The following is a 24,196-nucleotide window of genomic DNA, read 5'->3' as shown; positions in this document are numbered from 1 at the left end:
TCAAAAAGCCATACAAAAAAGTTTATTTCACTAGTTATTTCTTGATTTTCCTTTGCTAATATTTAAGTAGTTGTACTTGGGGAAAAAACAGTCATTCTCACTATTAGCTCAGTACTTTCTATGCCTGATCCTGTTATACAGTTGTAACCCTTCTGACTTTGCATAATTGCAGCATTTGCTATAAAGATGGGTAATATTATAAACAGAGCCATGCAGGAAAATGTTTTCCCATTCTGCGAGTACATTCAAGATTTTGGATAATTTTCTCAATTTGCACTGAATGAGCTGAGATCTACTGAAGTTTTCAATGAAACAAGAAAATAAATGACATCAACCCACACCCTGAACCAGCCCATAACTCAGCAGTTACAGCACTCAACTGAGATCTAAGGATGTGGTTAGTGGGATTGGTTGGTCAGTCAGTTTTGTACTCATTTACTCTATTCAGCTATGGACCAGAAAATGCTTTGTCAAGCATAGTATGTATCTGAGAAAAGTTCTGGTTTAGATGAAACAGCATTTTTCAGCAAAAAAGAAAAAAATCATTTAAGTAAAAAAATCCCAACAAGCTTAAACTATAAATTCAAAGGCAAGACAACAGGCCTAATTTTCCAGTGACCTGTACTTTGTGGAGTCATTTACACTGGTGCAAAGGTTGTGTCAATGGCATTAAATCATAGTGGTGGCTTTTTACAGTCACTTGCAGTCATTTCTGTGTAGTGTATAATAATATAAAAAATAGGACTATCAGGAGAAGATGTTATCCAACCCCCTGCTCAGGGCAGGCTTTTCCCTGTCTAAACTATCCTAGCTAAGATTTTGTCTAACCTGAATTTAGAAACCTCCAATGATGAAGACACTACAGTCTCTCTAGGTAACGTTTAACCACCTTCATAGATAATAAGATCTTCCTAGTATCCAGCCTAAGTTTCCCTTGCTCATTAAATATTGTTAACTTCTTGTCCTGCCCCCTGCAGCCACAGAAATGAGTCTATCACCATTTTCCTTAAAACAACCCTTTTGTAATGGGCTACTTTTGTCCAAACTACTTCTTCCAACCTTTCCTTGTATCCCTGCTCCCCAGACTGCTAATGAGTTTTGTTGCTTTCCACCGACTCATTCCAATTTGCCCAGTTCTTTTCTGAAGCATGGTGCCCAAAACGGATAAGGTCTCACTGATGTCGAATAGAGTAGAATAATTGATTCCAATGACCTGGATGTAACACTCCTTTTAACACACTCCAGTACACTTTTGGCTTTTTTTTTGCAACAATGCTATATTGTTGACTTATATTTGGCTTATAGTGGGCGTAACCTCAATGCCCTGTAGTACTCCAACATAGCCAGTCATTCCCCAGTTTACATTTATGCATTTCGTTGTTCCATCCTAAGTGTATTACTTTGAACTAGGCTTCGTCAAATTTTATCTGATTTATTCTAGACCATTTGTCCAAAGTATCAAGGTCATTTTGAATACTAATCCTATTCTCCAAAGCATCTGTTACCCCACCTTAACTGGTGTCACCTGCATATTTACAACTGAGCTTGCTTTAAACCTTGCTGAGTAGCATGATAAAATTAGCCTATGCTGAGTCCTGGTAGGCTGCTTGACCCCTGCAAGGAACACCAATGGAGTTCCCATGGATCCAGTAGGAGACTACAGACAGGTCATGGTCCTGTGGCTTCTCAAAGGCATAAAGCAGGAAAAAAAAAGGACTGTGAAGGAATCAGCAGTTTCTTAAGATGACCAATTCTACATACAGACATGGAAGAAAGAATACACTGAAGTTACTGAATCATTGATTCAATATATATACTTTATACACAGATTGCTGCCTACTTTAAAATTAAGTACCAAATTTAGAGTTAGTGAATTGTAGTGGAATTTCACTTGTTACCATCAGGTCTGAATATCTGATTCTGTTATCAATAGACTACTCCAGTCAGGGGAAATGATTCTCAAGTATTGCACTTTAACCAGGGACTTAGGTTCAGTACTTTTTACAGCATCAGTAGCTTTTTAATATGAAAGCACTCACTCAGAGAGACTGTGTGTTTGTGTTTGTTTGAATGTGTGCATGTCCTTACATGTTCCCCCCACAAAAAATGGATATCAGATACCTTCAAATATTACAAAAGCCTCAGTAGGCCTGATTTTCATGTCAGCCTCAGTGCAGCCTCCCTTCTTCTGAATGTGTAATTCTGTAGGCACAAAACCTTTAGACATCTCCATGGCTCTTATGTATTAGGTTGTTAGACAGCCTAGTGATATCATATGTACTTGCAAGTGACTACGAATACAAAATGAGGTTAATAGGATGAAAATCTAGGGCCTAGAATACATACTTTTAACAACTGGAAAGGATAAGGTTATATTTAGAGTTGGACTTTCAATTTCTACCAGCGTGTGCGCAAAACTGCACATGCAAAACACTTGCATGAACAATTTGTACCATGCATTGGAGTAATTCTAAGTCTTACAAGTTTATAATGATGGACAAATGGGATTTTAAGGCAAGTAGTCTACTGCTAAGGTTTTGTGGGAGTTAATTCTAACACGTGAGAGAATTATTTAAATGCACAGAGGGGTTTTGACAAAGTGTGGATAGAATATGAAGGATACTTGTAAGAAAAATATGGTCATTAAAGTACTGCAGAATTATTTACTAAGGGTACAATTTTACCCCATAGATGGAATACTTCAAGCAATATTAAAATTAATAATGTTACTTAAATCAGCAATATTCTAGTACCCTTCAACATCCAGAAAGCCTCTACTGGGGCATTAGATCCAGGTATGACTTAGGTTTAGAGGCTTTTTTGGAAAAAAAAATTCAAACAAAAGAACAAATTTCCCCTCTTTGTACAAGTCGCTCCTTCATTTATTTCTGTTGTCCCAAATACAGTGTGTCCATTTTATTTGCTGTGCTAATAATCGCAGGTGATGGGGCATTGAAAACACTCTTAATCTTCCTTTCCTGAAGACACATCATCAAATGTTAACATACCATGAAAAAGCTTCCCCACTATAGCAGCACTATGATTACTTTCTCTATAAACTAAGACAACTATAATTTCCAAGGTTGTTGATCTGGCTCCCATTGTGACCACAAATTTGCTAAAAAATGAATAGACAAACCATTAACTGAATCCTAGATAAACCATTGGATCAGTCATCAGGGATCCTTTAAGTAAGAGATTATTCTTAAAGAGCTCATACCCAGAACAGGATTTACTGTCTGCATCTCTCTCTGGGTTTTTATACAATTGGTATTCCCACCAGTGACTGAGTATATCACAAAATGGTTAGCTCAAACAGAAGGAAAAAATGGAATTTTGTTTGCATTGACCATAATAAATAAACATTAATTTCTAAAAGTTAATAGAAAAATTAAGTGTGCATCTGATTTATGCATAACAGTGAAAGTATCATTCAGTTGATCCCTCAAGAATCAACTTGCATTGAGAAGAATCATCCAAATGATGCACCACGTGTTAGTTTAGCCAAAGCTGTTTGCCATGCAGATTGAGGATATAAGGCATGAAGCATAGCAGGGGGCTTGCCTAACAAAATAAATTGGTATGATTAGAGGATTGGAAGTTCATTTGTGTCCTGGCTAAAAGTCAGGCCTATTAATTTAAGATTGTAAGGAGATGTAGTCATGTATTATAATATAAATATTTTTTAATATTTAACATTTATTAAAGACATTATTTTGGAAATGCTAAACCAGCTGAAATAGCTCTGGTGAGAGAGTATCTGAGTGAAGATGTATAAGGACTGAACCCTGCACTTAGACCTGGCATTTTCCCTTAATCACCACAAAGCTATGCAAACACAGCAACTGATCACCTTGGGGAACTGGCCTTTAGAAAAGAAAACAGTTCTTTTTTTTTATTAAAAACATGCAATTTGGGGGGTAAAAAAACTGTTGTATTTCTAGCTGTGAGTGTCATGTGCATTTAATAACCTCATGTATCTATACATTTGAAGTGTTTTAGACTATTCTGAAATACTTCACATTGAAAAAGGTCCAATATTAATTTGCCATTATTCATAAAATGCCAATCAGTCATACATTGTGGTCATAGTAACATGTAGGCATTTAGAAGAATTCAGAAAATGAGTTAATTGTAAACTTTTTGTTCATAAAGCTAATCTGAAATTAGCGGGACTTTTTTTTCTACATCCCATTGGTGTTTCAGGTAATAAGAGACTACTATTTCCACTCATCTTCTGAGAACATGGGACTTCAACACACATAAATAAAAAGACTAGTTCAGTGATTTCAAACTGGTGCTGTGGAACTGTGCATAATCATAATTTGAAGGCACAATGATGAACTAAACGATATTTACACAAGCACTTGTAATCACAGCTCACAAGTCTCTCCAAATGTTTTATCCCTATTAACTCAATTGTACAATTGGTTTGCCACTTGGTACCTTATTCATCCAATAAATAAATCTTCCAACTAGATATGAAATCTGGTCCATTTTTACCATCATCTTTCACATTAAGCATACATCTCCTGCTGCTATACTAGGAGGAAGTAAAAATCTAAGGATTCTTTAAAACACTTCATTATTTTTTAATTCTACACTACAGTACATTAAAATTAAAATGAAAAGTCCCTGCACCTTATATTACTTGATGAGCTTTTCAGAAATTGTCATAATTGTGTGAGGTTTTTTAATGACTGCTTCATGTAAAATACCTTTGGTAGTGCAAGATCAAAGCAAGGCAGAGATGTCTGCTACAAGATGATAATTCAGGTAAACACACTCAATGGTAAAAATGCAAATGTTGGAAAATGATTGACTTTGCTTCCATTTAATGTTTATTTTCCCTGCCAAAGCAATGACAAATTCAAACTAATTCCACCTTTGCTATAGAAAAAAAAATATCGAAACAACTAAAAGTCAACTCATTTCCATTTTTTAACTTAACCTAGATCTCTGATGATGAAAGCTGCCCAAAGGCTTCCTTTCAGTCAGGTTTCCATTGTTCTCCAGGAATGTAAGAAGAAAAGTCAAAGGAATTAGTCCAGCTACAAGTATTTCCAAAATAATTTAATACTTACAGAAAAAGTACCAAAACAAAGTATCCCTCCACCCTGGCTAGCAGCTGCATTTTTTTCTATGCACACTGCTTACATCATAACTGCACTCAGTTCCCATTGAGCAACCCCAACCAGAATCCAGAATGAACTTCTAAAGTATTACATTATGATTTGGTCTCCCTTATGCTCTAGTTAATCCAGCTTTTCACATATTAGAACGTTGTGGTATGATATAATGATACCACTCTCAGTTACTTGCAACAACATATCATTATTAGGGGCCTACTTAATTTGTGGTTTTGCAGATTTCATGGAAACCGCAAAATCCAGGATTGTCCATGAAATCTGCCAAATCAACAACAAAAAAACCCTTAATAAAAATAAAATACTGGCTGCCTAGTGGGAACCAGTGGTCCTTGCTGCCAGGAGGGGACGGTATCAGCTGGTGGGGCAGCACAGGGTAGCAGACAGGATGGCAGCTGCCCCGTTGTCCCTCCTCCCCCCACAGAGGCCTGTCCCCCAATTGGTGCCAAAGTGAAGGGCCACTTGAAGGGCAGCCAGCAATCAAAATGGCAGCTACCCTCCAGTCCCTTTTCTCCTCCCTGGGGACCTTTTTTCCAATCAGTGCCGAGGGGCAGGGCTGCCACAAAAGGACTACAGAATCAGAATTTACTCCATGATCAACCCGTGAAAACTGGCAAATTTCCCTGCAATTTAGGTAGACCCCTAGTTACAGTACAGCATACATTTATAATACAGGATCAGTGCTTTTTTATGTTGGATGCTATGCATGCATGTGCGCATGCATGCAGACACACACAGAGTAGATATGACCCCTACCGCAAACTAATTAGGAAAAAGATGCACCATAGGAGTATAGTCAACAATACAGTTTGAGGGGGTGGGGGCAAAGGTAACTGTTATAGTTCATGCAGTCACATGTTTGAATAATGTGTCCATTCTCCATGCTGCTTGTTTCTACTACAAGTATCTGCTCCTGCTGAGTTTCTCCTCCTCCGGTGATTCTGGAACCCTCTTAAAGGCTTGTTTTTTCTCTAGAGGACTTCAAATTGAATTCTGTAGATGCACATGTGCTCAGACAAATCAGCGTAAATCCAGAGTAAGTCCACTGAAGCCCATAAGCTCTTCAGACATTAATATCTTCCTACATGTTGTGTAAAGCACCAGGCGTCCTATGGAAATACATAAACAAACAATAATAATGGCACAATTAAATTACCATTTTTCATACTTATGATGCCCATTTACACATCAGGTACTTTCAGCACCAAACCCAGAATTCAAGTTTACCTAATGAAATGCTATTTTGTTATTTACTATTTGCCTTTTTGTCAGACCCATTCCATTTTTGTGCTTCATAGAAATATTAATATTCCCTCCAATACAGGATTCTTTCTGTATGAGAGCATGTTAGCACGAAGAAATGTCAAATACTCTAATTCAACTGCTTTTAGAAAACAGACATAAAATTGAGACTATAATAGTATAAATAGAGATGTGAAATTACACTCCAGCAGAGAAAGAGAGAAATAGAAAGACACTGAAACTGAGTTACAGACAGCTAGACATCCATTACATGTCTATATTGAAACACACTTATTCACAATAAGAGATACACATTTATCCACATCGGCACACAAAGCATTATACTAATTTTCATTTGTGGGAATTCAGAACTGGCAGGGACAACCATTCTTAATTTTCCATCTCATACAATCCCCTTCCAGAGAAAGGCTGAAATGTTTCTGAAGAGTGGCAAAGAATATCTCTCAGATATGGCAAGATGCCTATTTGACACCTATGTTTCATATTAACATAACACCTCAAGAGTGGGCACAAAATGTCAGAGAAGCTTCAGTGTCATTGACTTTCTTCCCTTCATCCTGCGGCTGATTGACTGTACTTCTTCTGTCCTGCCTTTTCACCCACAAAGAAGTATTTCCACTGGAAAAATACACAGGCTGCGTGTGATGCCAAGAACATACCAAGGACATACACTAAGTACCTGGGTAAACCTTTAAAACAGCTCCTGGATTCCCTAACAGTAAAGGTGTAGCTGATCACAGTGCAATGGCCATGACAAGGGTATAAAATTATTAATGTAAAACAAAAGAAATTGGGGAAACATTTGAATTTATTTAAATTTTTACACTTAACTCCTCCCCCTCCCTACAAGCTCTGCATACTTAATGGGGTGGAACCAAGCTGATTACAATTTAGTGGAAATGAGGGTATTAGAGCAGATTAAATTCATAGGGACTCCACACAGGATCGACTATGATGTTAATAACTCTGATTTTATTACAGTTCTTGTCACATTTATGTATTTATTCCATTTCTGTGTGACCCTTCCCAAAATTGAGAGTTTGATTCCAGGAACTATAGGTTCAAGACATACCAGGTGCATCTCTACACCGGGTGCTTAATGGCGAATTAGCATAGTTTACTGTGAAGTAAGCACATGGATCTACACATGCACATGCTTACTTCACAATAAATCTCCCTAACCCCAAGTAAATTTCCTACCTGCAAATGCAAGTAGTAAAGCATTAGTAAAAGCACCACAGCACTTGCAGAGGCATCTGGCCAGGAGCCATATCTGATGCTGGTCAGCCATCCACTGGGGGCAGGAGATAGCTCCCTGCCCGTAGGAGCTGCCTACTGCTGGGGTAGGCTCCGCCACAGGAGCCCAGGTACAGATTATGTCCTCTTGTCTCAACAGCAGTGAGCTCCAAGGTGATCCAGATTGTGATCATAGAGCAGAGGCTAGGAGATCACATTGGAAGCAAGAAGAGGGCACCGGGCAATGTAGGGCCTCTGCAAGACACAAACGGTAATTTTGTGGCTACACCAGACAAGAAAGCTGGTATTTTTAACAGTTTCTTTGCCTCCGTTTTCTTGAACAGGGACCAGGATATCCAACTTACCAGAGGCAGGGACAATCTTAGGGATAGCTCTGTCAGGACTTCAGTCAGTGCAAACGTAGTTAGAGATCTTCTCGAAGGGCTAGACATTTTTAAATCTGCAGGTCCAGATGCCCTCCACCCAAGGGTGATCAGGGAGCTGGCAGGGGTCATTGCAGAGCCCCTGGCCCGGCTGTATGAGCATTCATGGTCATCTGGCCAGGTGCCGGGGGATTGGAAACTGGCTAATGTTGTCCTGATTTTCGAGAAAAGGAGGAAGGAGGACCCAAGTAACTATAGGCCTGTAAGCCTCACCTCGGTGCTCAGGAAGATCCTGGAGAGAATCATCAAGGAGCACAACTGTGGGGGGCCTGTAGGGGAGATCATGCTCAGGGGCAACCAGCATGGGTTCATCAAAGGCAGGTCCAGCCTGACCAACCTGATTGCCTTTTAAGATCAAGTAACTAAATCATTGGATGATGGTGTCACCGTGGACGTAGTCTTTTTAGACTTTAAGAAGGCCTTTGACACTGTCTCTTACCCCATCCTCGTCAATAAATTAAGTGACAGTTGCATTGATGCCTGCAGAGTTGGATGGGTAAAAAATTGGCTGATGGGGCGCACCCAGAGAGTAGTGGTGGACGGGTTGTACTCAACCTAGCAAGATGTGAGCAGTGGGGTACCCCAGGGCTCAGTCCTCAGGCCCACACTGTTTAACATCTTCATCAGCGACTTGGACAAGGGGGTGGAAAGCATGCTGTCCAAGTTTGCTGATGACACTAAGATGTGGGGTGAGGTGGACACACTTGAAGGGAGAGAGAGGCTGCAAATAGATTTAGATTGACTACAAACTACTACTAAAAGTGGGCAGACAAGAATAGGATGGGGTTCAACGTAGACAAATGCAGGGTGTTGCACCTTGGGAGAAGGAATCCACAGCATACATACAGGCTGGGGAGTTCCCCTCTTGAAAGCACAGAAGCGGAAATGGATCTTGGAGTCATTATTGACTCCAAAATGAACATGAGCCGCCAATGCCAGACCACAGCCAGCAAGGCCAGACATACCTTGTCATGCATCCAAAGGTGCATCTCAAGCCAGTCCAGAGAGGTGATACTCCCCCTCTATGCGACTTTGGTCAGGACGCAGTTGGAGTACTGCTTCCAGTACTGGGCACTGCACTTCAAAAGGGATGTGGCCAGCCTGGAGAGGGTTCAGAGGGGGGCTTAGAAAGAACTGCAGGGGTAGGGCAGGTGCCAGCTGCTAGAAACCTCACCGATGGATCGGGGTAGGGGCTAGGACTTGCCTCACCCCTGAAGCTCTTTCCAAGCTCTGTGCCCCTGTTCAGGGGGCCAGGGCCAGGAGCTCCCTGCTGCAGGAGCAGGGGGACATTCTCCCTACCCCAGCAGCAGGCAGCTCCCCAGGTGCTCCCTGCCAGCCTCTGGGCTAGCACTCCAGGGGAGAGTGGAGCCCTGGCCACAGGGTTGCATTGCAGGTCTGCAGGGAACTAAGAGCAAATCTACTCCCTTATCTCTGTATGTGTAGACACCTACCCAAAAACACTTACTGTGCAGTAGCTTACTGCATAGTAAATCTAGGTTGAAGTAAATGCATGTGTAGATGCACCCATTATTACCTAAGAACCTTGACTATATCTAAGCCTCAAGTTTCCTTAAAACTTGAGATTTATCATTCATTTAATAACGAATTTTCCTACTGCTGTTGAACATTCTCAACCTGTAAATGCCAGTCTTCCAGGGACAGGAGGTTCTCTTGATTTAATGGGGTTCTTACTTCTGGTCTGGAGAATCAGAAGTAAGACAGTATATTGGTCCCTTCTTTCTATCAGGTTTTCACACCGCACAACTGCCTTAAGGAATATTTCACCCTTCACATATTAGCTACTACCTATCTTTGGTATTTCCAAGATGAACCATGAGGCTGAGTGCCCTCCCACAAAACAAAGAAAGGAAAGATAATGACTAAAGTGTCTAAAAAATTAGATACTCCCTCCATCCCATTTAATCCTTAGTTCAAGAAAGAATGGGTTTAATTCTAAATGTATGCTTAAGTGCTTTGCATAATGAGAACAAGGGACAATGAACTACTTCGAAGGGCTGGTAAGCAACTTTTAAAGACTCATATAAGTTCAGAAATACTATATTTGATCAATACAATCTCATAACTGAAGTGCCAGCTGATTGAACCAGCTTGGACACCCAACACGTTTTTATAGAAATATCCCATTGTGATATTGCTTTCACAAAAGATGCTCCAAGTCATCCACAAGTTATTGGGCCTGATTCTGCTCACTCAACTATTAGGAAAGAATAATATTTTTTCACTATAGAAATCACTAGAGAAATTTCTATTCAGGAATTCTATTCTAAGACTGGACCATTATACAGCGTTTTCTAGTCTAAAAAATCTACTAACCTGTAACAGTACCTTAGTAACCAGATTACAAAATGTTTATGGAAAGGCAAAATTCCCTCCTTCAAATGGAAAGAAGCTGAGTTGTCTCTCACCTTGGCCAGCTTTGCTTTTGTGTCAAACAACTTAATGAGACTTTTTAGCAACCATCTGTAATATTTTTGCCTTTACTTGCTGTCATGTGCTTTTTCTATTGCATGGCCTTGAATTTTTAATTCATGTGTCCTTGGGTCTCTCAATGCTCTTCTTCAAGATTGTTTTTAAAAAAGTGATCTTGAAAGGACGTGGACTGACGGACTGGAAACCAAAGTCCTCTGTCTGCAGAGTAGATATGGTGCTGGCAGTAGCTGGGCAAGCTTCACTGTCCTTGAACTGTAACCTAGTGGGAACACTTCTAGGAACGTGATCTAACCGTTTACTGAGATACCCACTGTTAGAAAGGAGGAAAGATTAAAGGGAACTTAAAATAGAGATAGACAAAAGGAGCTGGAAGAAGAAATGGAAAGGATCTGCAAGACAACAAGAGGCAGCTAGAAACAGCAGAGAATGAGAAGGGATTGGGAGGAAGTTAAAGGACAAGAGGCAGTATCTTTTATTCTTTTAATTTTTATTAGTAGAAATTACTAAATAAAATAAGTGACAGGAGGACCTCACAAAATTTCTGAGATATAAATATGCTGAGGATCTATTATATAATCTCACATAAATATTTCATACATTTGGGATGGCTGTATTATACAAAAGCAATACAAAGCAATGAACAATTACTAAAGCAGGTCTCTGAAAATAAGTGGTGGCAAAATCTGTACACTATGCCATATCATATGCAATATCTGGTTATAGAAAATCTATCCTTGGAATATTTGAGAGAGCATTACATTATGTTTTATTGGGATCTTTTTGTATACCTACACTTGTAAACCCAAGTTCCTTAAAAAACTACCTGCCCAGCTTTATTAGATTCAGAATGATCCCAGACAGGGCTGTAAAAATTAACAGAGACACCTTTTCTGAATCCAAAAATAGGATGACTAAAAAGTCTTACCACAGGATTTTTCAAGAGTAGAAGCACACCTTTCTACTTTTAGGTTTCTCCCATGTCCAGTGGCATAAAAATCCAGCTGAACTCTATTGTATCAAATATGAAAGTAAAGTAATTATATATTTTTTGTGTATAAATAAAGGTTAATGACCACAGATGAATTCCCTGATTCTTAGGCTCTGAGTAGGTATGATCTGGAGAGTGGATATGCATCTGGGGAAAGGAACAGGGAGCATTTTTTTTTGACAGGTTAATTTAAGGGAAAAAAAGAAGAAAAAAGTGCCTGTTTGTAATTTTAGTATAAGTCCCAGAAGATAACTAGGCAGCATTGAGACCAAGTGATCACAGGGGCATGATAGATTGTCACATCTATCAAGTTCACATACGCATTTAATGTGTTTTACATATTAGGTATAGGAACATGCATAAACGTTCTAAACAACTTCTCTGAAAACGTTCTGATGCTTCCAAGCAAAAAATAAATTTCTTTCACAACTGCCTAAGATTAGGAGGACCTAATTTATTCCCAACATTGTCATGGCCTGCTGTCTTGCTTCAGTCCAGATTTCAGTTTTGCCATCGGTAAAATGGGAATAATGACATTTATACCTCTCTTTATCAAATCCTCTGAACACTGAAAATGAAAAGTAGTACATATATTATTTTTATTCTATAGCCTATTTCATATTATGTTAAGGCCCCCTGGGTGCAAAGTGCCAAGAACTAGATCCTCCAAGGATGAGGGTCTGAATGAGACTTTGGCAGAATTTAGTACTTAAGTCCATAAGGTCTATCCCTCAGATCCCATACTTATTCTGTAGGCACCTACATCTTCCACCAATAAAGTTCCCTGGCAACCTATATTTTTCCTCCTTCCAAGAAATATTTCTGTCTTGTCAATGCTAAAAAAACCTACCCCCTATCTTATATCTAAGTCCCCTCAGCACCCACACATCAGACATTGGCATGCTATATCCTTGAGGCTCTGAGCACACCTAACATACCTAGAGGATAGGCCTCCTCATAAAACACAGTGGCCTCTGCTTATTTCATTCACGAGGAGAAGATGGTACCATCACACTTCATACAGTCAAATAGAGCAGATCCATCCCTAGGGGTGTGTTGGGCCCAGGGCATATCAGCCTGTGTGGGGTCTGGGGAGGAGAAGAGGAGGAATCCTATGTTCTGGTCCCTACTCCAATGACTACATATATTTTTAATGAGTGGTGAAGGTTTAATAATGGAGATTTGCACCTAAGCCTGGGAGCAGAAAGAAATTGAAGATGTATTAATGTCATAAGCCGTTCCTACTGGCTAGCTAACATGGGCACCCACATCACTTGTTTTGAATCTCATTGTAAGTCACCTATTTTTCCCACTTACTATGGTGAAGTAACTAACTCATGGCTGTTGATTCCAATCTGAGAAGCAGGTGCCAGTTAGGCTTTGCGACACTGTATCACAGTGCCTAACTCTCTTTACCCGTCTAGCTATAGACACTTAGAACCCTCTCATCCTTCCAGCTCCCACTCAAGTCAATGAAAGCCCTCATCTCCCAAGAAGTAGAAGATATGCAGTCAGGCCCTAAACATTTAGGTCACACACGTTACTGTAAGCATCTGTTTCAAAGGGACTTAGACATGTGTTTTAAAGTTAAGCACATTCTTACGTATCCTTCACGAGCAGGGAAACTTTCCTGAAATGAAACCTTAAATACTATTGAAAACATATTGTCTTCCAGTAGATGCTAAAGCTGTTGTGCATATATGCATGTAGAACAACTTGCATTGTATATTTTAAGTTAGTCACTGCTTTTCTGAACTTGACGTTCTTTTTCTCTAATTATCCAAGTAAACTGGGCCAAACCATAACCTCATGTTTTGATAACTACATTGGTTTAAGTATGGGTTTTGATTGTATACTTTTTTATACAGTTACTTGGATGCCAATGTTTCATATGTTCTGTGCTGGGTAATCATATGAGAGTCCTCCGTCATCATCATCATCATCATCAATTGCTTTCCATTCAGGGTTTTGTGGCTCAGTAAACCAGATCTCCCTGCAGTTGTCTATTCAGTGCCACCTGATTGATTGGCAGTTCTGTCCATTCTTTTATGTTCTTTACCCATGCTCTTCTCTGTTTTCCCCTTCTTTCGCCCACGCATCCTTGAATGATTGTCTTCTCTGGTCAATCCCCTTCTTTCCCAACCATATATCCAAAGCATTTAAAACTTCATTCCCGTCATAGTGTCGACAAGGATGAATGACTCCACATTTCTAAAATTAAACTGGCTCTTTATGAAGAGAACTATTTATAGAAATGCTACAACTGCAGCTTGCATTCAAACCACTGCTGACAAATGGACTTCCTGGTGCTTCCTCCAAACTATTTTCTCTTTTACTCCTGCAACTTGTGCTTCTCCATCTAAGTCCCACACAGGTTGCTCCACTAATTGTTATTTGCAGTTTAACTTCCTAGTAATAGAAAAATGGTAATAGAAGAAATGTATTTTTCCTTCTTGCTTGGATGCTGAAGATGCTTGTGTGTTAAAAAGAAAACAAAAAGCAAAAAAGAGCATAGAAGCATTCAAGATGGAGTAACAGACATTTATTTTACACTTTGCTTTTATAACTGAATTAATTTTCCAGGTAAGAATTTAACATTAGAAAAATTACTTTCTTTTAACACTTTCCAGGACAGCTACAAATTGTGCTCCTACCTAAATCTTTATGTGTGGTAATCAGAAAAAAATCTGCTACAATTATCTTCAAAAGTTTAAAAATGCTCTACCTATTTTGTCATCCAATTGATTTTTGTAATTTAGGAAAATAAAAGCATAATATTAGTCTGAACCAAAAGGCCCTTCATATAGTACCACACCACATCACAAGTCCCTCAACATAGATATAATTATTACTACTACGATTACAAATTAGATTCCCAGACAACTAAAAGAAACCTAAGTAAACACATGTAAACATCCAATGAAATAAATACACCTCTAAGAAACAGAGTAACGGTCTATTAACAGACTTTGCAAAATAGTAATAGGGCTTGGACAGAAGACACAGGGGAAACCCTTTCTTCAATTTGAAAAAAGGTATACAATATCCTTGATATATTTTCAGATTTCAGGAGCTTTTATAAAATGTGCTTTAAAAATGTATTAATAATACAGTTATATTAGTAACTTAAAAACCTCATATTTTTGTCATAATTGCAAAAAAAATATGCAAAAAACAGACAATGTTCATTTGATATTTTTCCAGTTTGAACCTGTCATCTCTAAACAGTTTGGCTGAGACAAGCTCCCAAACCTAAATGTACAAGGCACCCTGCCCTAGGTAACTAAGACTTGTAGGGAATTTTAGAGCTTGTCTACACTGGAAGAATCCCTTTCACCATTGTTATGCCAGCATAACTGTGCCAGCAGAGTCTCAACACATGCCAGCAGAAAAACTCTTTAAATACCACCTCCCTGTACAACAAGTTAAGAACAAAAGCCCTTGATGTAGCTTCACCCATGAGGGGTTTTGCTAGCATAACTATGATAGTTAGTGGGTGTGAGCACACAGCTATTCTGATACAACTTTTGTAGTGTAGACTTGGCCTTAGAAAAAACTAAAGGAAATGCATAGTCATATGACTTTCCAGGAGTACAGACATGTCTGCATCTGCAGTGGTTTCTTTAAGATCTGCTATTGCTTATTTTAATGACTGCTGAGCACAGTAAGAGAGTGTGTGTGTGCATGTATGTGTGCACACACATAGGCAGGCGCAGCCTTGCCCTACCCTGCCTTTTTCCTATTAAAATACTATTAAAGTTCTGAAGCACCATTTAAGTTATGTTGAAAATAAAATAAGGTTGTGCCATGATCCCGCAAGAACTGGCAGTTAAAAAGTATGAGCAATAATTCCTGCCTCATTGCTATGCATCTGCACATTTTAAGAATCAATGCTGAATATTCAGAACCAATATTAAGATTATATAGGAATAGGTATATCTAGCTTTTGTGAGAATCTGACCCTATACACACAAACACATCTATATATACACACAAACATACATCTATAGATAGATAGATAGCTATAGGGCCAGATTCCCACAAAAACCTGGGAATTATTCTGGCTATATAACAGGTCTATAATGGGAAGAAATTATATCCAATAATATATGGCTAGATATATTATTAATAATATATGGCTAGATATACCTATTCCTATATACTTATATATGCGTTTGTGAGAATCTGGCCCTACACACACACATACACACACACACATAGTCAGATTCTCACAAAAGCCTTTATATGTATATTTTGCTATAAATTATTAAGATTATAAAGGGATATATCTATCTATCCGTATATAATATAGCTGTGTGTGTGTGTGTGTGTGTGTGTGTGTGTGTGTGTGTGTGTGTGTGTATATATATATGTATGTATGACCAGTTTCTCACAAAAGTCTTTATAAGAACTCTGTAGTGGAAAGAAATTAGACCCCCACTGTCCCAGCAATGTGTTAATGAGAATCAAGCCGGTAAACAGATACTGTAACCATCACCATTGTAGAGAGCTACTATGTCAGACCATTCCCTAGGTGACTGTTAGCGTGCTGGGTGTATCACTATAAGCAGTAAGCACTATAAACTCTCTTAAGAACAAGGCTCTTCAGGCTCCAGCCCTCTGTAGGCTACCATAAACACTTGCAGTCTAATGAATAACAAAGGATTGCTTTACTACAGCTATCAGAAATAAATGTTGCAATTATTATAGGCAGTAAGTTACAAATAAAAGGTAGACCAACAGGTCCTGACTCAACTCCCTCAGGGTAGATGGATCCTACCCACTAACAGTTGAGTTCCTCCAGCCTAGTTCCAGGGTTACTCACTCCAAGCCAAGGTGCAATTCTTTTATCTCTCTTGTTTAGACCGTTTCACACAGGCCTGTTGTTTGCGGGCTGCTTCAGGTAGTTGCACCTCTTGGCTATGGCTGGGTTTCTTCCCAGCACAATTTGCTCCCTGATCCAGATGTAAGTTGTATCCCCACAGTTTGTAAAGCAAAAGGTCTTCTGTCTTCAACCAGCTCCAAGCCAGCTCTCTCCTGGGTCAGCTCCATTCCAATCTTACTTCCCTCACTTGTACTGTGGAGGCTCTGTATGGAGTTCCCATCCAAGCTGGCAGTCACACAGGGGTGTTTATTTCTTTTGCCCAGTAATGAGCCAGCCTGCTTCTCACAAGCTTAATACTGCCTGGAGTCACCATCATATCCTTTTATTTTTTCACTGAAGAACTTTTCAAAGCCTATTTTCTAATAAGCATTCTAAGTTCTTAGGCTGAATATATTTACAAACTGATATGATAGTTATGCACCAGTCATGATTATGAAAGAGAGGCTTCAAGTCTGATCTTGTGTACGTGGGCATCTATGTATGTGGAAATCCCTAATTTCACTGTGATGACGTAAAGACTGAGGACCTAAATTTGGACCTGATAATCTCCTAGTAGGAGTGGTTGGTGTGGCAGTTTTTTCACTTAATTTGTTTGTCTTTGTATGCTAACTTGTACTATAGATATATGCATCTGATTTGATCTCTTACATACCTGTATAGCAGGGGTAGGCAACCCCTGGCACAGGTGCCAGAGCATGGCATGTGAAGGCTTTCTGCTTGGCACGTGTGCCAGATGGCAGAGAAGCGGCCAGGGCTGTGCTGCCAAAACAAGGATTGGGGCCCTAGTGGCTCTCCCTCCATCTGGCCCTGGCACGCCAACATCTTATAAGTCAGGGTTGTGGGTGTTTTTGGCACTCTACCCAAAAATGTTGCCTACCCCTGCTCTATAGTTTTCTACAGACTTCAAGCAGAGTTGAACTAACTCCACTTTTGTTGAAAGAATAGGTTCTGAGCTAAAGTCTGAAAATGCTAGATAAATAAAGTCTCATGGATTTCTTTCAGCATGAGAAGATTTTTTTGTTTGTTAGTTTTATATTTTGTTTGTTTTTAAGGGGGGGGGGGTTGGGCACATACTCCTCAAATGCAAACTCCAATCCCAGCTCATTGATAAACTACATTACTCTCTTATATAAAGGTACCCCAAAGTGGGCATTTTATTTTAAGGGAAAAGAAAGAGATAAAGAAAATAAGTTATTTCCTTTAGGAGATCACAACATGCTGAGGAAAACAAGAATATAAACTTAAATGGTGTTGTAATCCCCAAAGAAAAACCTGCAGTAATACTGTGCCTACAGCAGATAGCTCACAAACATGTAAATCATTTTATCTATAAATAACTCAAGATTATAAGAAACTGATTTAAACAGTTTTATTCTAACTTAAAGCAAACAGGACTGTTGGAAAAGAGAATTATGACAGACTAGGGATCCACCCCAATAAACACTATTAGATGCACTGCTTTAAAAGGATTCCTTGAAAAAAAGATAAAAGAAAGCAAAGAAGAAGAGAAGATGACTACTGATCTGACTGGTAAGGAAAAAACAAAGATGGAGAGAGTGGCCATATTATGCCTAGTCTCATAACTTCAGCATTGTCATATTAAAGAATCACCATATAAAAAGGGTGCATATTATATCCAGTCCTCAACTCAGATTGATTTTCTAGGCTTCTGAGCATTTTATTAAAACAATATAGTTTATCAAGGCATTTATATTATGCTCGTCACCACAATATCTGAGAACTTGGAATCCCTGTTATATTTTTTATCATCATTGTCTTTTATCATTATTGTCTCAATTGGAGACCTGATTATATAGCAAAGGGGACCTTTACCTGTAAACAGCAATATTCCTTGTAGCAAATCAGTTAGAATGAGTGAAGAACAAAGCCACTGCATTCAAGTTTATGCAGCTATCTCAGCATCCACACATAGCAAGTGTTCCACAAAAGCAAGTGACAATAGAGAATAGGACATGACCTAACTTCCAGCTTTCTTATATGTGTTTGTCTGGCTAGCTCACTGAATAACTAGATCATCACATGCTTACTATGCCTACCTGCACTAGTCTGGTGGATATAACTTACACACAACTGGCGCAATGGAAATACACTGCGGTTTTCAAGCCACCTACTCTCTGCCTATATGCACACAGCCTTCCAGTGATATCATAATGCATTACATTGCATTATAAACCACACCAGCTTACTATTCTAACAGGTACTGGACATGAATCAGAACCCAGTAGGATTTGCTAGCAAGTTACAGTTGCATTCATATAAAGTGTGGGAAGAGCTCTCCCCATCAGCAGCTCTCCCCATCAGTAGCTTTCCCCAGGACTCACACTCTACTGAAACTGGAGCAGCTAAGATAGGCCTGCCACCTTTCAAGAATGCCTGCCACTTCCCTGCCAAAGAAAATATTCTACTGTGAACTGTTAAATGGAGTACACTTTCATGGTGCACCAAAGAAGTGGTACAAGAACACCCTAAATGTGTCCCTAAAGAGTTTCAGTATCAACCTGGAGTCATGAGAACAAATCATTCACAACCATCCATCCTGGAGGTCATCAATCCAGAACGGAGCACTGGCCTTTTAACAGCAATGCATGGCAGAAGCAATGAGGAAATGCGTGGTCAGGAAAATTAAAACCTCTCCTACCTAGTCCTCATTGCTTTCCTGCCCCTGCTGCAGCAGATTGTTCAAGGCTAAGGTCGGGCTTATAAGTCACCTATGTACCCACGCAACCTAGCCTCCACTCTCCTCCTTCTCTTTCCTCTCTCTTCTCCTTTTTCCTTTTTCCTTTTTTCTCCTTTTCTCTTTTCTCCCTCCCTGCCTCCCTGTTTCTTCCCCATTTCTTTACTCTTTTCTCCCCACCCCCACTGAATGTGGTCATATTCACTCATGAAGGACAAACAACATATAAAGTGTACAACTGATAGGACAATTAGAAAAGTCTGCTGGTTTCCCCACTTTTCCCAATGGCACAACTCTAAATCACCACTGGCTGTTCCAGGCCATGCATCAGTATACATGCTCAATTGTTAACGTTCAGAGAGTTCACTGTCTGACAAATGAACAAATGTCTTTTCTTTTGTGTGAGAGAAGTTGATTGCTATCCATGGACAATCGGACTCTTCCAATATCTACATGGCGTTAGATAGCTTTATAGGTAACCTGGACTTCCCTAATGGTTATGGAGTAGGATTTATCCATTGTTCTGCACAGCTCTTCTTTGAGAGCTCTCTTCAGAGCCAAATTGGCCCCATGGCAGTAGTACCCAGAGCTGCCTAATGACACCCCAAGTGATAGATCTTGGCCATTGTAAAGTATACCACATCCTTTATTATGATTATTTTTGGCCACCAAGTCTTATAATCACTATCATAATTCTACAGCCATTTAACTTGCCTGACATGCCAAAATACACAGTAATTAATGGATTTTGTGCCATTAATTACTAGACCCTGAAGAAGCAGGAAGGACTGGAGAATTATAGCTTTGAAACTTGGAGTCCAGTCCTTTATTTATCCAGAGATAAAGAATAGTGTACACAGATAAAATGCAAGTTTTTGTGTACTGAGGAGTTTCCTTCTCTATTATTAGCCTTACCTGCAGTTTACTAGAGACTCCTTCTTTAATTTAGGGAACAAGAGTAAAGTAGATGAGCGAGTTTGCTTCGCTGCAGCAAGTAGAACTATTGTCATGTTCATTTGGAGTAGCAGGGAGGTAGTGGTGGATTGTGGTTGGCTAGGAATTAACCAGAGTTCATTTCAAATTAGTTCTTATTTTAAAATAGGAGTGCTCAGCATTGAAGATTAAACTCTACAGTCAGCTTCACAGTCTACTTATTTATGTAAGATGTAGTAGTAATTTCTGTGCACATATCCCTCATTCTGCTTCCCTGTAATTCTGACACAGCCTCTAAAACTATGCAAAGCCTCAGCCAGGATATAGCATGAAGGGACTTCCGTGAAGTGAGAAACATGCTGTAATGCTACTGCTACTGCTGTCATCAAGGATTTCTGCTCTTTGGTTTCTCTTTGTGCCATGACATCAAAGGGATATTTTCAAGACACATATGCAGCATGTATGTACATAAGAGCTGGGTAGTGAAAAAAAAGAAAATGAAGGATTCCTCTGGTTCGCATGTTGCAAAGGCTAGTTAATGACTGATATCTGGCTCCATAGTCTAATTCCTCTGCTACAGTGACGATTTAAAGCACAAACTTGTTCCAATATACGATATTTGCCACGGATCTGCAAAGTCGATAAGGGGATGGTCTAAAGGTGGGAGGAGATAGATCAAAGCCCAACTCTCCTGCACACTTTCCTGACAAAGTAGCTTGCTACACAAAATCAGCAAAATGTTAATTCTTCTATTGACTTGCTATATGCAAAAATATGATTATTGTCATTAATAACTTCTAATGGCAAGGACATGTCACCCTGGATTGGGAACCATTGTGCTAGGCAAACAGGATTAAAAGAAGCCCCTGCCCCAAAGAGGCAAACAGGATTAAAAGAAGCCCCTGCCCCAAAGAGTTTACAGACAACTGATGGCAACACACAGTTGGAAGGGGAACAAAGAGACAATGCTGGTCTGCATAGCAAGCATTTAATCTCACTTTCAGTGAGCCATACCTACTTCCAGTGAGTATCAATGCTAAGGAACCATCCTTACCATGAGTTTGGAAAGTTCATTGTGCATTTCACCCTTTTTCCAGCTGCTGCATTACAGCATTCTGACTCATAATTGCCTCAGCATAGTATGTTGAAAGCTTAAAAAAAATTAGAGAAAAAAAAATCTTTTTAGTGGGTGTTTCTAGCCATAACTTTAGTATTCGGTGGCGTGATACATATCATCTTATCTGATTTGGTTTTGTAGCCATTTCCCTCCATATATTCCCCTTTCTGATCCTTTTACTAAAAGAAAAAAAGGGAAAAAAAAAAGAAAGAAACAGTGGTCCTCAGTTCTCAGGGTCTTTAAAACAGACCTAATTTCAGATCTGTATTAGGTTTAGTAAGTGAAAAACTGAGCAGTCTGTGCTGTTAATTACAGTGTAAACATTTAATAAATATTCCTTCTTTTTATCCTTTGCCCTTTTCAAAAATGAAAGGTTGTAATTTACATGTACGATAGTTCCTAATTGCCTCTTCACAAAACCTGCTTGTTTTATTTATTTCCTATCTTCTTTTGGGAAGAGGTGGAGCATATGAGAAGAGAGCAACATTTCTACTGTAGCCTACATTTTTTCCTAAAGAAAATGTACACACACACAAAACGTCAAAAAAATAGCCAAACTTTCTTATGCATCAAGCCTTATGATCTCAGCTCATTATTCTACTGAACTACTGAGTTTTTAATTATAAAATGTGTGCATTTATGTATAAAATAATTATGCTTTTGCATCAAATATAATTTTTTAAATATGTAGAATATGATTATTACCCTGATACTGATAGAGGTTTTATAGCAAGTATGGTTGCAGGAACAGCTATGTTTGGGATCCATATGCAGGTTCAACTCATACATTCAGGCAGGACAATAAAGCAAGGAAAAAACAGCTGATACACAAAAGGGACCGTCTAGACAGTGCCCCATCAGTCTGGCTAAATTTGGTGCTGGCATTCCCAGTGGGATTGTAATATAATTGTTCTGGTGTCTGCGTTCATTCCCCCTGTCAAACACCATCCCAAATATACATCCTTTTTTTCAAATACAGCAGGCCCAAACTGTATCACTGTATGGAAGCAGCTTTGAAACAACAACCAAAAGCAAATAGATCCTAACATACAGAAATACAGGCCTTTCAGTTTCTGGGAGGAAACATACACCATTCCTTAACTCAGAAAAGGAATTTTATTTCCAAACAAATCATAATGATTTTAATTAATAAATTGGAAATAAATTTGGAATAAAAAGACTCTGAAAATACAGAGTACCTTTGCCTGGGCATATAGTAACGGCATCTTCTCCTCCTTTGTGTTTATTAACCTCTCAAAGAAAATTTAACAGAAACTCAGAGATGTGAAAGTGTAATGATGGCTATGGATCATAAATTCTAATGAAGGAAAAAATCTAATGAAAAAAGCAAAGTGGTAACAAGCAAAAGCATGAAAAAAATGTAAATGATGTAATTTCACCATTTCAGAGTTAAAAGAAATAAGGTCTCCCCCTGAATTTCTAGCAGCAAAGTCTTATTTATTTAGATATTTTAACTGTTCAAGACATTTCATAGGAATAGAGTTAACAGATATTGATTAGAAACATATGTGCATATATTTTATAAAAATCAGGAAAACAATAATATTTTAGTTAGGAAACCATGCACATATTCAGAGCTTAAATGGAAGAAATTTCAAATGAGGAATAAGGCCATTCATTTTGCTATAAATGGCTATAAAATATTTAAAAATGAAAGCAAAGAAACAAAAATCCCTATTCTTTAGCAAAAGGAAATACAGAAAAGCTCTTAGATTGCCATGTATTACTTTTGCAACTAGGTATTTTATTTTTACTTTTATCAGAACCACCATTATTTATTAAATATTTAATATGACTGGGGCGTGATTTAGGCACTTAAATAGTATCTCGAATAACTGTCTAAACAGTCCATGTGACATTAAAAAACAAAAATTAGCATTGGTATTACGTGTTTTGGGCCCAAGCATGCTGCAATTCAAGTCAATGGCACAATTCCTATTGATTTAAATATGGGCAAGACCTGGTAGTTATTATTTATCCCATGCTCTTTTCATTGATGCAGTAAACTAATAATCTAGCACTGTCCCCTTATCTTTTAGCCACTCTGATAAATAGCAGGTATCAATTTGGGAACTGTCTGTAGCTGAAAGTGTGGGCATCCAAAATAATCAGTGCCTCTCCTTCTGTAGGTTTCAGTTATGGAAACTTTGGGTTCAGCAACTTTTGTACACCCAGACTCAAAATCTGAGAAGAAAACCAATATGCTGGGGTGTAAGGAGAGAAGTATTTGCTCAGGGGATACCAAGAAATTCATTGATCCCCAACTCACACAATCCAAAGGCAGAGCAAATGTTACACATACAGAACTACAGACTAAAGGGAGATATCTGAAAGGACAAAAATCAACTGTAGATTTTAATTTTGAAATCTTTAATCCATGGCTTCCAAATGGACTAGACTGTGTAGATTTGGAGCGGGGAGGGATGAGGAAATGCAAATAGCAGTTGTAAGATTCCTCTCTGAAACTGCTCTTCTAATTTGGCTTTATGTGAAACAGAAGCATGATTTGCAATAAAAGACTAATGTGGCTGAGTGTACAGATTCCTGTAGCTGGATTTTTTTTCCCTCTTGCAGAGCTGCAGTGGTGGCCACTGAAGGAAAGGCAGTTCCTAGCCTCCTTTGAGATCAATCAGTATTGCCAAAAAAAATCTCAATTTTAGATGTGTTGTCCATACGATTGAATAATGTCCTGCAAGGGCTCCTCTGTTTTTAACTGGATTGAAATGAATATATTTGTGGCGGGACTCTTTGCAGATGACTAATGTGCCCTTGAATGGATCCAAAGTATGTCTGCGATGGGTTTAGCTGGGGAGGGGTGGGGGGCAGCCGGAGGTGTGGCATCCCCCTATTTGTGTTGATAGAGCTGGGCCCAGGAATTGCCTTTGGGCTGGGGGGTGACGTGAGGGCTCAGCAGTCTGGGATCCCAGGTTCAGGTTGGAGTCCAGGGAAAGGGATTGTTGCTGTGTGCAAGTTTCCCTTTCTGGTCTCCACTGTGCTTGCTGCTCTTGTACTCCGCA

General features: G+C 39.0%; 1 long non-coding RNA gene across 1 annotated transcript in view; it reads right to left on the bottom strand.

The window, feature by feature from the left end:
- Window positions 1-5,751: 5,751 nt before the first annotated feature.
- Window positions 5,752-24,196, bottom strand: part of LOC109308089 — a 23,233-nt gene continuing 4,788 nt past the window's right edge. Inside the window, exon 2 of the long non-coding RNA XR_002100457.1 lies at window positions 5,752-6,256. This is a non-coding gene — a long non-coding RNA (uncharacterized LOC109308089). The remainder of the gene's footprint in view (window positions 6,257-24,196) is intronic.

This window comes from Crocodylus porosus, unplaced genomic scaffold (genome assembly GCF_001723895.1).
Source record: "Crocodylus porosus isolate Cpor-Errol unplaced genomic scaffold, CroPor_comp1, whole genome shotgun sequence".
Classification (NCBI taxonomy): Eukaryota; Metazoa; Chordata; order Crocodylia; family Crocodylidae; genus Crocodylus; species Crocodylus porosus.
This window is presented reverse-complemented; position numbering and strand designations above follow the sequence as displayed.